We start from the raw sequence: 14,773 nt of genomic DNA on the forward strand, positions 1-14,773 counted from the left end.
GCAACAAGAGAAGCCACCGCAATGAGAAGCCCATGCACCAAAACGAAGAGTAGCCTCTGCTCGCCACAACTAGAGAAAGCCCACACGCAACGAAGACCCAACGCAGCCAAAAATTAAAAAAAAAAAAAAAAATCCAGGGTCATTCTTTCTTTTTTAAAAGCAAGAAGATTTTTAAATTTTATTTATTTTTTATTTTTATTTTTTTCCTTGTCTATAAATAATGTTTTACTGAAACACAGTTATACTCCATTATTTACATTTTACTGTGGCTGCTTTTTGGTTACAGTGACTGAGCTGAGTAGATACCATAGAGATCGTATGGCAAATCTAAAATATTTACTCTCTGGCCTGTTCTACAAGTTTGCCAACCCCTGCTCTAGAAAAGCAGAATTTTTTTTTTTTTTTGAAACATGTATGCTGGGAGTTATACTTTTTTTTTTTTAAACATCTTTATTGGAGTATAATTGCTTTACAGCGTTGTGTTAGTTTCTGCTGTATAACAAAGTGAATCAGCTGTATGTATACATATATCCCCATATCCCCTCCATCTTGCGTCTCCCTCCCTCCCTCCCTATCCCACCCCTCTAGGTGGTCACAAAGCACCGAGCTGATCTCCCTGTGCTATGCGACTGCTTCCCACTAGCTATCTATTTTACATTTGGTAGTGTATATATGTCCATGCCACTCTCTCGCTTCGTCCCAGCTTACCCTTCCCCTCCCCGTGTCCTCAAGTCCATTCTCTACGTCTGCATCTTTATTCCTGTCCTGCCACTAGGTTCATCAGAACCACTTTTTTTTTTTTTAGATTCCATAAATATGTGTTAGCATACGGTATTTGTTTTTCTCTTTCTGACTTACTTCACTCTGTATGACAGACTCTAGGTCCGTCCACTTCACTACAAATAACTCAATTTTGTTTCATTTTATGGCTGAGTAATATTCCATTGTATATATGTGCCACATCTTCTTTATCCATTCATCTGTTGATGGACACTTAGGTTGCTTCCACGTCCTAGCTGTTGTAAATAGTGCTGCAGTGAACATTGTGGTACATGCCTCTTTTTGAATTATGGTTTTCTCAGGGTATATGCCCAGTAGTGGGACTGCTGGGTCGTATGGTAGTTCTATTTTTAGTTTTTCCAGGGTCATTCTTAACAGCAATCCCCCAGAAGCATTTTCACTAAAGTCAGTAACATATTAATGATGGCTGCTTTCACTGTTACTGTGATTTCACAATGCACTGGAGATTCTAGCCCATGCAAGTAGAGGGGGAGACACCACCTAGAGTCTCGCCAAAGAGATCAAATGTGGGTCTAATCAAGCCTCTGGATCCAGCTGCCACTTTGCGGGAAATACAGAGACCGGAGCATCCTGCTGAAGGGTACTGCAGGGATGCAATCGGCCAAAAACACCCTGGAGTTTCCCCAGTAAAACTGCAAGAAAAAGGGAGGGAAGGGAAATCCCGAGGTTAAATGAGACTTAAACATAATTTTTAAAGTGGACAAGACTGAGTTATAGGGTCCTGGGGATGCACTCTGGGTGAATCAGTCTTTTCCAGAAATGCAAGGAAGCCCTGGGAACACGCCCAAGAAACCCCTGCCCACGAGCCCAGGAGACAGACGTGTATGGGGGTACTCCCTGCCGCGTTGCCGGTAAGTGCCTCAAACTGCGAATGAGCTAAATGCCCATCAATGGGAGAACCGATAAACGGACTGCAGCTTCTTCACCCAGTGGAATATTACGTAGCAATTCAACAGAGGAACTAGAGCCACACATGTCAATATGGATAAATCTCAGAAACAGTACAGAATGAAAAAACGTGCAGAAAGGTGTGTACAGAAGGCTACCTTCAATAGATGGGGTTGTAAAAATGGAAAAGAATACCCTATAAAAGTCATGCAAATATCTCTGTGTATTAATAGCAAAAAACATAAAAACAGGCCCCCGAATGACGCATACCAATTTCTGAGAGTGTCCGCCTATGGGGAGGGGAAGGGAGAAGGGTCAGGGGGAAGATGTGGGGGGTTTTGGTTACAGGCATACGATGTTCTCTCTTTAAAAATGAAAAGACCTGAAATAATACACAGCAAAAAGGATTTGACAGAGATCAAAAAAAAAAAAAAAAAAAAAAAAAGAAGGAATGATGCAAGGCAGTGATGGCCATACGAGCCAGGAGGGGGGTCGCTTTGTGGGGAGAGAGGACCTGCAGTCCATGTAGATGGGGTGTTTCTAAGGAGGCTCTTCCTGACCTGGGCGTTCCGCACAAGGGCCTTGGCCTTAAAGTCACTCGCGAAGCTGTGCAGCTCTTGTGTGTGTTCTTCTGCGCCCATGTTTTATATTACAATAAAAATGTTGAAATCTGCATGGCATAAAACACCATGCAAGTCAAACGTCAAAGTCAGACTGTGACACCGTGTTGGCAACTTATATCAGAAGCAAAGGGCTGACTGATTGTATAAAGAGTTCTTCCAGATGAGTAAGAAACAGAGCAGCTGTTTATTAGAAAAACTGACAAACTATACGAAGAAAGAGTTAAAACATCATTTACATGACACTCGGCCTCACTCGCCGTGGGATGGGAGATGCTGCTTGTCGGCCTTTGTGGGTCCCCTCCTTTCTGGCCCTGGTGCCTTTGAGGTCACGGGACAGGCTCTGGCAGAAGTGAAACATGTCACTTGCAGGTGGCAGCATTTAAATGCCTGTAGGAGGGGCTCCAGGGCCCTCTTCCCCACCCATGTGAACGTGGCAGCACACTTACTACGGAGGCACAAGAAGGAGCCATCACACGGAGGGCAGCTGCCTGGACGGTCACCGAGGTCCCCCAGGCACTTTGGGGCAACCAAGACACCAGCCCTTTCCATCTTCAGCCACCGAAGTTTTGGGGCTGTTTGTTGCTGCAGCCTAACCTGGCCTATCCTCGGAAGTGTGTGCACGGGCTACAGACGTTCTTGCCTTTGACAATGGGTACCTTGGCCCACACTCGGGAGAAAAATGCTGCTGTTCTACAAACTGGGGCGGCTTCTCAATGTAGCTGATAAGAGGGAAAAAATGACAACCAGGTAAGCAACGCTGAAGATCTTCATATTTCAAATACACCACAGACAATTTGTTTTGATGACCACACGATTTCCATTTATTTTGTGATCCCCACAAATGCACTCTATTATGAAAGAAATAGGTGACACTGTTTCCCCCCACTTATTTATTCAACAAATATTTATTGAGTCTGGCACACTTCTGGGTGATAGATGGGAGAATAAAGAAAGTAAAAATTCCTGCTGGTCTTGAGTTTACATTCTAGCAGGGGAGACACAGACAATAAACAAACACAGCACACAAATAAAGGGCAGAGCATGACGGAAGGTGTTAAGGGCTACGGGGAAAATAGGGCAGGATAGAAATGACGGGGAACGCTGGTGGCAGGGCTGGTATTTGGAATGAGTGGTCAAGAGAGAATTTATTGAGAGAGGTGACATTTGAGCAAAGATTTGAAGGGGGAGAGATGCTGAGCCATCTAGCTGTCAAGGAAGTGTGTTCTAGGGAGATGAAGTGGTCTGTGCAAAGGCCCTGGGGTGTTAGAGGGACAGCGAAGAGGCTGGAATGGGATGAATGAGAGCACGTGGGAGAAAAAGGGCAGGGAGAGAGAGACAGACCAGCGGGCGGACCTGGTAATTCAGCATGTGGAGGTGGAGATTCTGTCTCTCAGATTCTGGGTTCATACTTTCCAAGTGGGAGCTACAAGATTTCCTGATGGTTTGGCTGTGAAATCTTAGAGAAAGGGTCAAGAGTGTCTCCAAGGTTTTATCCTGAGCAGCTGCAAAGAGGAGGCAACATCAACGCAGAGGAGAAGGTTCTGGGTGCCGGGTCCTCAGAGGAAGACCTGGGGCTCAGTTTTGGACACGTCAATGTGAGTTGACCATTAGCTGTTATACTTGCCTCTTGTGGCTGCCCTAACAAATTTCCACAAACTAGGAGGTTGAAGACAACAGAGATTTCTTCTCTCACAGTCCTGGGGACCGGAAGTCCAAGTCCGGCGGGGCCACGCTCCCTCTGGGGGTGGATCTGTTCCAGGCCCCTTCTGACTCTGGTGGCACCAGCGTTTCTGGGCTTGTGCCGGTCCCACACCTGTCTCTGCCTCTGTGGTCACATGGCTTCCTCTTCTTCTGTCTGTGTGTCTCTCCTTTGTGTGTCTTGTAAGGACACTCGTCATTGGATTTGTGGCCCATCGGGACAATCCGGGATGATCTCCTCATCTCAAGATCCTTAATAACACCTACCAAGCCCTTTTTTCCAAATAAGGCCACACTCACAGAGTCCAGGGATTAGGACATGGACATATTTTTGAGGTGGGGGCACCCTTCAGCCCACTACGTGTCACCAGTGGTTTAAGGCGGGTCTTTCAACAGGGAGATCATACCGGGATCGGGCAAAGCTCTCACTATAACACCACAGGTTTGACGGGCACAGTAAGGCAAGGATCTAGGAGGAGTTTTGATAAAGACACAGTTGTTTGGTGGGCAAATGCTCTGCCCACTTGAGCAATCGCGTGTCCTGGAAGGGGTCTGTTTGGGAAATCTGTGGTTCGGATAAGTCGATTTTTAAGAAGTTCCTGAAGCAAGTAATGAGGCCCTTTACTGCATCACAGCCATACGGCTGAGCAAGAAGTTCCAGGTCTGGGCTTCCCTGGTGGCGCAGTGGTTGAGAATCTGCCTGCCAATGCAGGGGACATGGGTTCAAGCCCTGGTCTGGGAAGATCCCAACATGCCGCGGAGCAACTGGGCCCGTGAGCCACAATTGCTGAGCCTGCGCGTCTGGAGCCTGTGCTCCGCAACAAGAGAGGCCGCGACGGTGAGAGGCTCGTGCACCGCAATGAAGAGTGGCCCCCACTTGCCGCGACTAGAGAAAGCCCTCGCACAGAAACGAAGACCCAACACAGCCATAAATAAATAAATAAATAAAATTAAAAAAAAAAAAAAAGAAGTCCCAGTGTTTAGTTCTGATACTTCAGCCAAGGGCCTAGAGATGGACTCCACCCTCAAAGGGGCAAGATGGGCATCCCGACCTCCCTTCTCTGGGCCAAAGTCTTGGCGGGGCGTGGAGGTGGGCATGTTAGACAAAGAGAAGGCTGGTGACAGATAGCCTTTGTGGCACTGCTGTTGGGACCCTCGGGGATACTGCTTCTCCCAGGGGCCCCCCACCCCCTCAGGGCAGGCGCCCGGCAGCAGGGGGACAATGACATCACCATTCAACCCAGTGCAGCCATCCAAGTGGAGGCATCAAGTACTATTAGGAATGACTTTCACGTCTGTGATGCCAGATGAGACCTTCAGATCACCTGCTAGAACTCCCGCATTCTTAGGTGAGGAGGCCCAGAGACGTAAAAACAAGGATCTCGTTACGGTTAGACCGTGTGCGAAGGAGGGAGCTGGGTTTCAAATCCCAACCTCTACCTCTTCTTGACATCTCTGCCACGGCTACCTTCAAACCTAAGGGACCAACCCTCAAAGCAGAAGAGTGTTCTGGGTGAGGGGTTTGACTTACAAGCAACAGAGATGGAATCTGGTTCACGCCCTGGAGGCTGCTTTGCCGATAACAACACCCCAAACTCTAAACAGCAAGGACCTCCTGACAGCACAGGGAACTATATTCAATATCTTGTAAGAACCCATAATGGAAAAGACTCTGAAAAAGAATATACGTATATATAACTGAATCACTTTGCTGTACACTTGAAACAAACAGAACATTGTAAATCAACTCTACTTCAATTCAAAAAAAAAAAACAGGGTTTCCCTGGTGGCGCAGTGGTCAAGAATCCGCCTGCCAGTGCAGGGGACACGGGTTCGAGCCCTGGTCTGGGAAGATCCCATGTGCTGCGGAGCAACTAAACCCGTGCGCCACAACTACTGAGCCTGTGCTCTAGAGTCCGTGAACCACAACTACTGAAGCGTATGCGCCTAGAGCCTTTGCTCTGCAACAAGAGAAGCCACTGCAATGAGAAGCCCGCACACCACTATGAAGAGTAGCCCCCACTCACTGCAACTAGAGAAAGCCCGCGCGCAGCAACGAAGACCCAACGCAGCCAAAAATAAAAACACAAATAAATAAATAAATAAAAAACAGAAAACAATGCCCCCAACTCACATTGGAAGGTGCTGCAGTCCCCACCCTGGGGCACCGCTTGGATCCCACACGTTCGGGTTGCCTCTATGGTTGGCTCCGGACACCGGACAGAGCTGCTCTGCCATGGCCACTCTTGGCAGGATGGACCCAGGAGGTCCCTTTTCCTTGGCCTCCTGGCATCGACTCCAAGACTAGAGAAACTGGAGCCCAGGCCACAAGCCCTCGCCCACTTTCCAGTCTGTCTGCAGGAGGTAGAGGCTCTGTGCCCAATTCCCCAGACACACAGGAGAGGCGCAGGTGGGGCGGCCAGAGTTCACGGCCATGTTCACTGCGAGAAGTGGGATGTGCCCACTTGACATGGTGACAAACAAAACAACTATCTTCCTCAACTACAGGCAGACCTTGGAGAGACTGCGGTCCGTTCCAGACCTCTGCAATGAAGCAAGTCACATGGACTTTGCGGTTTCCCAGGGCATAGAAAAGTGATGTTTACACTACACTGGAGTCTATTAAGTGTGCAAGAGCATTATGTCTAAAAAAACAATAGGCATACCTTAATTAAAAAAAAAACACTGCTAAAAAATGCCAGCCATCATCTGAGCTTTCAGCGAGTCCTAAAGCTTTTGCTGGTGGGGGGTCTTGCCTCTGCGTTGGTGGCTGCTGACTGATGGGGGTCGGGGGGTTGCTGAAGGCCGGGGTGGCTGCCGAAATTTCTTAAAATAGGACAGCAATGAAGTTTGCCGCATAGATTGACTCTTCCGTTTACGAACCATTTCCCTGTAGCCTGCAGTGCCATTTGAGAGCATTTTACCCACAGCAGAACTACTTTCAAAATTCAGTCCTCTCAAACCCCGCTGCTGCCTTATCAACTAAGTTTATGTAATATTCTAAATCCTTAGTTGTCATCTCAACAATGGATTAAGTTCAGCATCTTACACGGGCACAGTTCCTGGCGCCCCGAAACTATGACAATAGTAACATCAAAGACTGACCACAGATCACCATAAGTATAATAATACTAAAAAGTTTGAAATACTGCCAGATTTACCACCATGCGACGCAGAGACACACAGTGAGCCCATGCCACTGGAAAAGTGGCACCAACAGACTTCCGGGACTTGGGGTGGCCACAGACCTTCAGTGTGTAAAAACCCACAGTATCTGCAAAGTGCAACGAAGCAAAGCCCAATAGGACGGGGTGTGCCTGTGCAGCGTCGGTGGCGTCACGCTCTTACACTAAAACTCAGTGCATCCCATGTCATGCAAACCAGAGTCCCGTCACCTGGTGACGGCTCGGTGGTGGGCTCCAGCCGGTCTGTCGGGGCTCAGCTCTCGCTGTCACCTCCCACCCTCACTCTGTTCGGCTACAACAGGCCACTTGCTCTGCCCACCCTCAGCCCTCACGCTCCCTGTTTGCTGATACTGCTTGTTTTTTTAGGTAAAATTTACATACAGTGAAACGCACAGGTCTTAAGTGTTAGGATTTGAGGAGCACTGACAAGTGCACACACCTGTGTGAGCCAAACCTCTCTCAAGACATAGAACTTTCCATCACCCGGTCATTCTCTCAGGTCCCTCCCCATCTCCACCCACCCCCAGAAGCAACTACTGATTTACTTCTGTCGCTCAGGATTTGTTTTGCCTGTTCCAGAATCTCACATCAGTGGATGCAACAGTATGTACTTTTGGTGCCTAGCTTCTGTCACTTCGCAAGACGTTAGTGAGATTCATCGCAGCTGCTGTGATCATTAGCAACTCGTCTGTGACTTCTACTCACTGCGACAGGATCAAGGGGTCCATAATGGACCCACAGAGAGGCTGGGAAATTCACTGCTTTGAACAAGGATTTTTCTGATCCCGGAGACTGGCTGAGGAACGGGGGATGGGGGCCCTTGTGCCCTCCAAACCCATTACAATCAGACCCACTTTCGTCTCTTTTTACACAGTGACGCTTTGGCTAAGACTGTGTTTCGGGAGAAAAAGAAGAGTTTCTTCTCCAGAACATTATTTGAGAAACACGGGCTGGAAATGTCAGGTCAGCTCTTTTTCTCTGAACCAAGCACATCCTCCAGCTAGAAACCATTTCACAGTCAAGAGCTCGAGATTTTAGAAAATCAACGAACAAACGTTTGGCCGCCCAGCGTGGGCGCAGAAGCCCGTGAGACTCAGCAGAAGGTCCCCCAGACCCCAGCACAAGGCTGTACCTGCAGGGGCCGCGGTCCGGCTGGTGACGCCGCTTGCCCGGAACATTGCCGCTTGTCTCCGGCGAGCTGCACTCGTCCTGCTCAGAGAGCTCATGTCTCGCGGAACATTCTGGAAGCCTGAGGAGCCCTCCCGGAGCTGTGAGATAGGAAAGGCGGGGAGATTAGAGGCAGCTGACAATGCAGTGTTCACAGGGGGGGTGTCGCAGAGAAAACACTTGCGCGTTTCAAAACAATGTTGAGGCTTTCTGGGCAAACATCTCTGAAACCTGGGATCCTGAATAAGAACAAGCTTTGGAAGTTAACTGGCAACTGTGTAGAGGGTGAGAGATTCCCCTAATCGTGCAGGAGGAAGAGGCGGGCTCCAGGACCCGGAGACGCTGGGCTTCCGTGGCCCCTGGAAGGGGGGTTCCATGCAGAAGGGCCGGAAGGAGGCCCCGGCTCGCCCCACTCCCCTGGGGCCCCTCCCAGGCACTATCCGAGGTTTTTGCCATGGCCGCACCCCACTTCTGGGTGCACATTTATATCAAGCATGTATCACGTAGGGTGTGGGCTGAGGATACAGGAAGCATGGCTCCCGTGAGGGTCTCTCTTACACAACGGTCCTCGGCTCTCAGCCCTCGCTGCTGCTGGGCGGTGGGAGGGGTCTCCATGGTCCACGACGTCACTCGGGACCCAGGGTCCTTCCGTTCTGTTGCTCCCTTCCCCTCAGATTCCGTCCACTTCCAATACCGTGGAAGCGGCACTGCTCCCACGTCTGCCTTCCTGCCTTTGGAGAAGAAGGAAAAACGCCAACCTCCGAAACAGGTGCTTTGCCTTAGGCCGGAGCCCTGCACGCCCCTTCTGCTCACACCCCATTGGTCCCTCAGGTCACATGACCACGTGGAGCTGAAAGGGAGGCTGGGAGATGTAGTCTCCGTGGGTGGCCATGTGCTCATGGCTAAAGCTCCGTTTACTAGGGAAAAGGAGAGAGAATTTGCGGAGACAGGCAGCGGTCTTTGCAGGAAGTCCTTGAGGGATGGCTGAACGATGTCAGCCCCAGGCAGGTGTTTCTTCTCTCCTGCCAGAGTGAGGCTACTTCTCATCCATTTTTTTTTTTAATTGAACTAAAGATTCTTTAAATTCTACAGTGCTTTACAGTTTTCAAAAGTTTCACCCAGATGATTTCATATAATCTCATAACAACCCCTTTTTCCTTCTACCCCTATATTGCTCCTCCCCCTTCCCTCTCCTCACTAGTAACCACTAGTTTTTTCTCTCTGTGAGTCTGTTTCGTTTTTGTTTTATTCACTGGTTTGTTGTATTTTTTAGATTCCACCTATGAGCGAGATCATACAGTATTTGTCTTTCTCTGTCTGACATATTTCACTAAGTATAATGCCCTCCAAGTCCATCCATGTTGCTGCAAATGGCAACATTTCATTCTTTTTTATGACTGAGTAATATTCCATTGTGTGTATGTCCCACACCTTCTTTATCCATTCATCTGTTGATGGACACTTAGGTTGTTTCCATACCTCGGCAATTGTGAATAATGCTACAGTGAACGTTGGGGTGCATGTATCTTTTCAAATTAGAGTTTTTGTTTTTGTTTTCGGATATATACCCAGGAGTGGGATTGCTGGGTCATATGGTAGCTCTATTTTTAGTTTTTTGAGGACCCTCCATACTGTTTTCCACAGTGGCTGCACCAGTTCACATTCCCACCAACAGTGCAAGAGGGTTCTTTTTTTTCTGCATCCTCTCCAGCATTTGTTATTTGTGTTCTTTTTGATGATGGCCATTCTGACGGGTGGGAGATCCTGTCTCTCTGTGGTTTCGGTTTGCATTTCCCTGCTTCTCACCCATCCTTTACAGCCCTGCCTCCTCTGCTTCTCTGAACCAAACTGGGGCTGAGGGAGCTTCCTCCACCGCCTCCTGCCCCAGCTCCCACGCTCAGTTGCCAACATCGGTGCAGCTGTTGTGTTTCAGGGTGAACCCCTCATCTTAGGGGTGCATTCTGCACAACTGGTGCATTCCTCCACTGCCACTGGTGCCCCTGCACTTCTTCACTTCCTTCCCTCCTGTCAGGTCCTGCTCAACCCCGGCTGCTTTGTCAGTCTGTACATGTACTTTGAAGTCTGTGGACTATATCTATTTTCTGGTTTCTCTGAAAATGGAGTTTATGGGGTTTTTTAATTCTCCTTGCTCCTTATGCATGATTTCCAGGAGGAGACGTAGAAAAATGTTCTTATGCAGCCATGTTCATTCTGAAAGGCGATGGGATAGTTTAACGAGTCACTTTATTCTGGTTAAAAGGAGCCAAGGTCTTGGCCTCTTGAGAAACGGCAGTAGAAGGGATTTCTCTGGAGGGCAAAGAGACGGTGGCGAGTAGCAATTTAGGCCGGTGACTGAAAATCAGCTTGATTGACGACAACAAGAGCAGATGAGGAGGAGAGGATGGGTCTAGGTTCATGCCTTCCTGACTGCCAGCCCTGGGGACAGCCTTGATAATATTGCCCTGGGCAAAATATAAGCCTGGGCTCTCCACAGACAATGGCCGAGACGCACTTTGGAGGTAGGTAATGATTCTACAAAAAAAAGGAAAAACTCCAAGGAAATCAATGTGCAAGTACCACTGAGTAAATGCAAAGAGTGATGTCGGTGGGCACCGCTGTCCCCTGCTGGGCATCGTAACCGCGGGATGTAAATGAACGGAGCACAGAGAGCTGACAGAAGTGCTGTTAGGGCTGTAAGTCTGCCTCCATCTGGGGTCTCCAGCCCAGTAAAGACAGAGAAAGTGCAGCTCACTTCATCTCCTTACATGATTGTGACTTGCAGCACTAAGGTTTCTCTGGAGCATTCAATTTTGTTGTTGTTTTTTCCCTTTTGAAGCAGATTGCTGGTCTCAGAGCCAGAACTGTGAACATTTCTGTGTCCCCACAATGTAACCCATCACCAGGTTAATTCTGGATGGTGTGTGATGTATTTGGACAGAGGACATGGCCAGGCTTTCTTCCAGGGATGCCTTCATTCAGGACATCCTTCGAAACCCAGCCACCCTGCTGGGGGCTAAGGACATGGTGTTGTTCCATTTCGTGGACAAAGAACAGGCTCACAGGGCTCAAGGGTCTTGCTCTACGTCACTAAGCCATAACCTGGTCAGGTGGCTCGAGTGGACACTGCTCACTGGACACCTGAAGCTCGTCATCCCCTGCTTCCTTGCTAAGAGGAACTTCAGTTTAATACTGCAATGCACCCAGCCCCAAGTGATGACTTATGAGACTTATGATTAGCTAAGACAATCATGGGAATCAACTGTTTCCCAATTCCCCAGCCTCTCCTGCAGCTAGGGGAAGCCATGTGATCCAGTTCTGACCCATGAAGCCTAAGGAGAGGACTACTACATGGACACCTGGGAAACCTTTTGCTTTTGTGTTAAAGAGAAAAAAAAAAAGGAAAGATGTGGCTAGCATGACTTGTCATGCTTCCTCCCTTCTCACTGCCTTGTTAGCAGAAGTGATATCTGGTGCTACTGCAGCCATTTTGTGACCCTGAGGCAAAAAAAAAAAAAAATCACGAGTGTTGGAGCTAACATAGCCTGAGCCCCTGATGATGTTATTAAAGCAGCTGAAGCAATGCCAGCAAAAGCCTACCTCCAGATTTCTGTGAGAAAAAGAATTCCCTCTTTTAAAAACCCTGGTTATTCAAATTTTCTCTTAACTGCAGCCAAAATGCATGCCTGATAAAGTAGCAGAGGAGAGCTAAAATGTTTTCAGAGCTGTGTGCCTCCAAAGTCCTGTGGTTGTCACTTTACCATGGAAGCTCCTTGGCAAAAGACTCTGAAACAGGTTTCCCAAATCCAATGGAATACGGCAAACATGTCACGCAATGAGGTCGGGCATAAGGATTCACATGCATGATGCTGAGTCTCACCTCGCTGGGCGAGAGTTATCTGAGCCCTTTCTGCTCATGTGTTGCCATCAGACGGTGGGGATGTTCAGTTGTCTGGACCTGGATTGGGATGGACTTCCAAGATGGCGCACCCAAGCGGCTCGCCCATGGGCTGGTGGTTGTCAGGGCCGGTGGCCTCTCCAGCCTGGTGGAGTTTGTCCTAACATGGCATCTGGTTTCCTCTAGATGCCTCCAGAGCAAACGTTCGAAGAGAATGGTCTTTTTCTGCCCTGACCTTGGAGTCACCCAGCATCACTTCTGTTCCGTCACAAAGAACCCACCAAGGTCAGCCTCGTTCTTACTGGAGGGACAAGAATCAAAGAATTTTAATGAAGTGTTTTAAAACCACCACAATCATCTGGAAGGAAATCCTGCTAGAGAACCACCTAGAAGGGCAGCGTTCTGCCAGCCACCAGTGCTGTGTTGAAGGCACACATGCCAGTAAATTGTTGACCATTTTTTGAGCAGCTATTGCCTCCTTGCTGATTAGAAAATAATACATGTTAATGGTAGGAGCTCTGGAAAGCAGAGAGAAACTTGAAATCATGCCATTTATCATCTCATCAGAGATAAGCCATCATGTTACCAGTGGTTGTATTTCAGTTCTTTTAGTTTCAGATCACACTTAGTTCTATGTATGAAATGGAACAGGATAAGGGCTAGAACAGGCCTGGGGTCTTGGGATGCACTGGCTTAGATGGGGTTGTTGGAGAGGACTCCCAGAGGGGGTGATGTTTCTACTGAAACCAAAATGGCAAAGGACTGGGGGAAAGAGCGGTCCAGAGGAAGGTGTGAGCTGGTGCAAAGGCCCTGAGGTAGCAAAGGATCTGGTATGGCTGTGGATGAATAGGGCGTCTGGTGAGCCTGGAGTGCACTGAATTTCAGGGAGAGACATAAAATGGGGTAGATGTCAGCAAAGGGCAGGCTTTGCGGGGCTTGTCTGCCTTTGTAGGGAGGGTGAACTAATTCCTAAGTAAAATGGTAAGCATGAAGCGGCAGGGAGAAGGGATCTGATTTAAAAAACGTTTCTCTGGGTGTATTAGTTTGCTAGGGCTGCTGTAACAAAATACCACAAATTGCGTGGCTTAGTAACAGAAATTTAATCTCCCTCAGCTCTGGAGGCTACAAGTCCAAGATCAAGGTGTGGGCGGGGCGGAGGGACCCTGAGGGACCGTCTGTTGCAGGCCCCTCCCTGAGCTTCTGGGATTTTGCTGGCAGTCTTTGGCGTTCCTGTAGAAGCATCACCCTGCTCTCCGCCTTCATCTTCACATGGAATTCTCCCTGTGTGTGAATCTGAGTCCAAATTTCCCCATTTTATAATGACTTCATCTAAACTGGATCCTCTGCAAAGAACCCATTTCCAAATAAGGAAATGCACCGGGGTTAGGACTGTGACATCTTTTGAGGAAGAAGTCACAATTCAACCTGTAACATTGGGGCTGCCTGGTAGGTGAGTTTGGGACCAAGAGTGGAAGGCAGAACTACTCACTGAGTTCACGGAGAAAGTTCTCCTCCCTCCCTCCAGGGTCTGAGGCCCAGAGGTGGGCGGAGTCCCTGCCCTAGGCTGTGGGCATCCCCATGGCGCCCTCACCCCCAGGCTGAGGTTACGAGGCTCCTGCGAGCAGATCGGGCCTATCAAGGTCAATATCCATCACCTGCAGGGCCGCCCAAGGACTCGGGGTCCAGGTCTTCCGAGTGGACATGGCCTTGTTCTGGTCCAGCCTGGGGTGAGGCTGCTTTTCCTGGTCTCCCCAGTGACTGACTTGCACGGGAGAAGATGCCCGACACTTTGCTTGGAGGTTTGTTTTGTCTGCTTTGCTTGAGATCTTCATCTTCATTATGGGCCCAAACCTGGTACCCTGATCCCAACTCTGATTAGAAGGAAGTCTGTTCTGCTCACACTTAAAATTCAACACAGTAGCTCTGAGAGGGGGAATATTAAGATCCTGACATCTTAAATTGAGATGGTAAATCCATGTGGCTTAGCAGGGACTTGAGGGAAGGGACTGTTATGGGTTTAACTTTGTCCTCCCCAAATTCACATTTTATAGTCTGAATCCCCCAGTATCACAGAATGCACTGGTATTTGGAGATAGGGCCTTAGAAGAGGTCATTAAGGTAAAATGAAGTCATTGGGAGGGCCCTAATCCAGTAACATGAGTGTCCTTAGAAGAGAAGATTAGGACACAGATACACACAGAGAGAAGATGGCGTGCAGACTCAGGTTGACGACAGTCGTCTACAAGCCAAGGAGGATGGCTTCGGAATGAATCAGCCCTGCCGGTACCTTGCTCATAGATTTCTAGCCTCCAGAACTGTGAGAATATAGATTTCTGTCGTTAAGCCACCCAGTTTGTGGTGCTTTGTTATGGTGTCCCCAGCAAACCAATACGGAGACTCAAGATGGAGAGATTTGGATAAGAAAGGTATAAAGAGGTTTAGGATATAGAATTCCTCCTCGTTATTCACCGATTCCACAGTTACAAATTCACTGACTCCTTATAATTTATTTGTAA

The 14,773-nt window shown here is 48.5% G+C and overlaps 1 protein-coding gene across 1 annotated transcript in view; it reads right to left on the reverse strand.

Moving 5' to 3' along the window:
* The window catches only part of SDK1 (sidekick cell adhesion molecule 1), a 1,005,745-nt gene that overhangs the window by 130,796 nt on the left and 860,176 nt on the right, over positions 1–14,773 (reverse strand). The window contains exon 49 of the mRNA XM_082429098.1: positions 8,328–12,558. The gene's annotated coding sequence lies outside the window, so the exon portion shown is untranslated. The remainder of the gene's footprint in view (positions 1–8,327; positions 12,559–14,773) is intronic.

The sequence above is a fragment of the Balaenoptera physalus genome (genome assembly GCF_965194825.1).
Source record: "Balaenoptera physalus genome assembly, chromosome: 16".
In the NCBI taxonomy this organism is placed as follows: domain Eukaryota; kingdom Metazoa; phylum Chordata; class Mammalia; order Artiodactyla; family Balaenopteridae; genus Balaenoptera; species Balaenoptera physalus.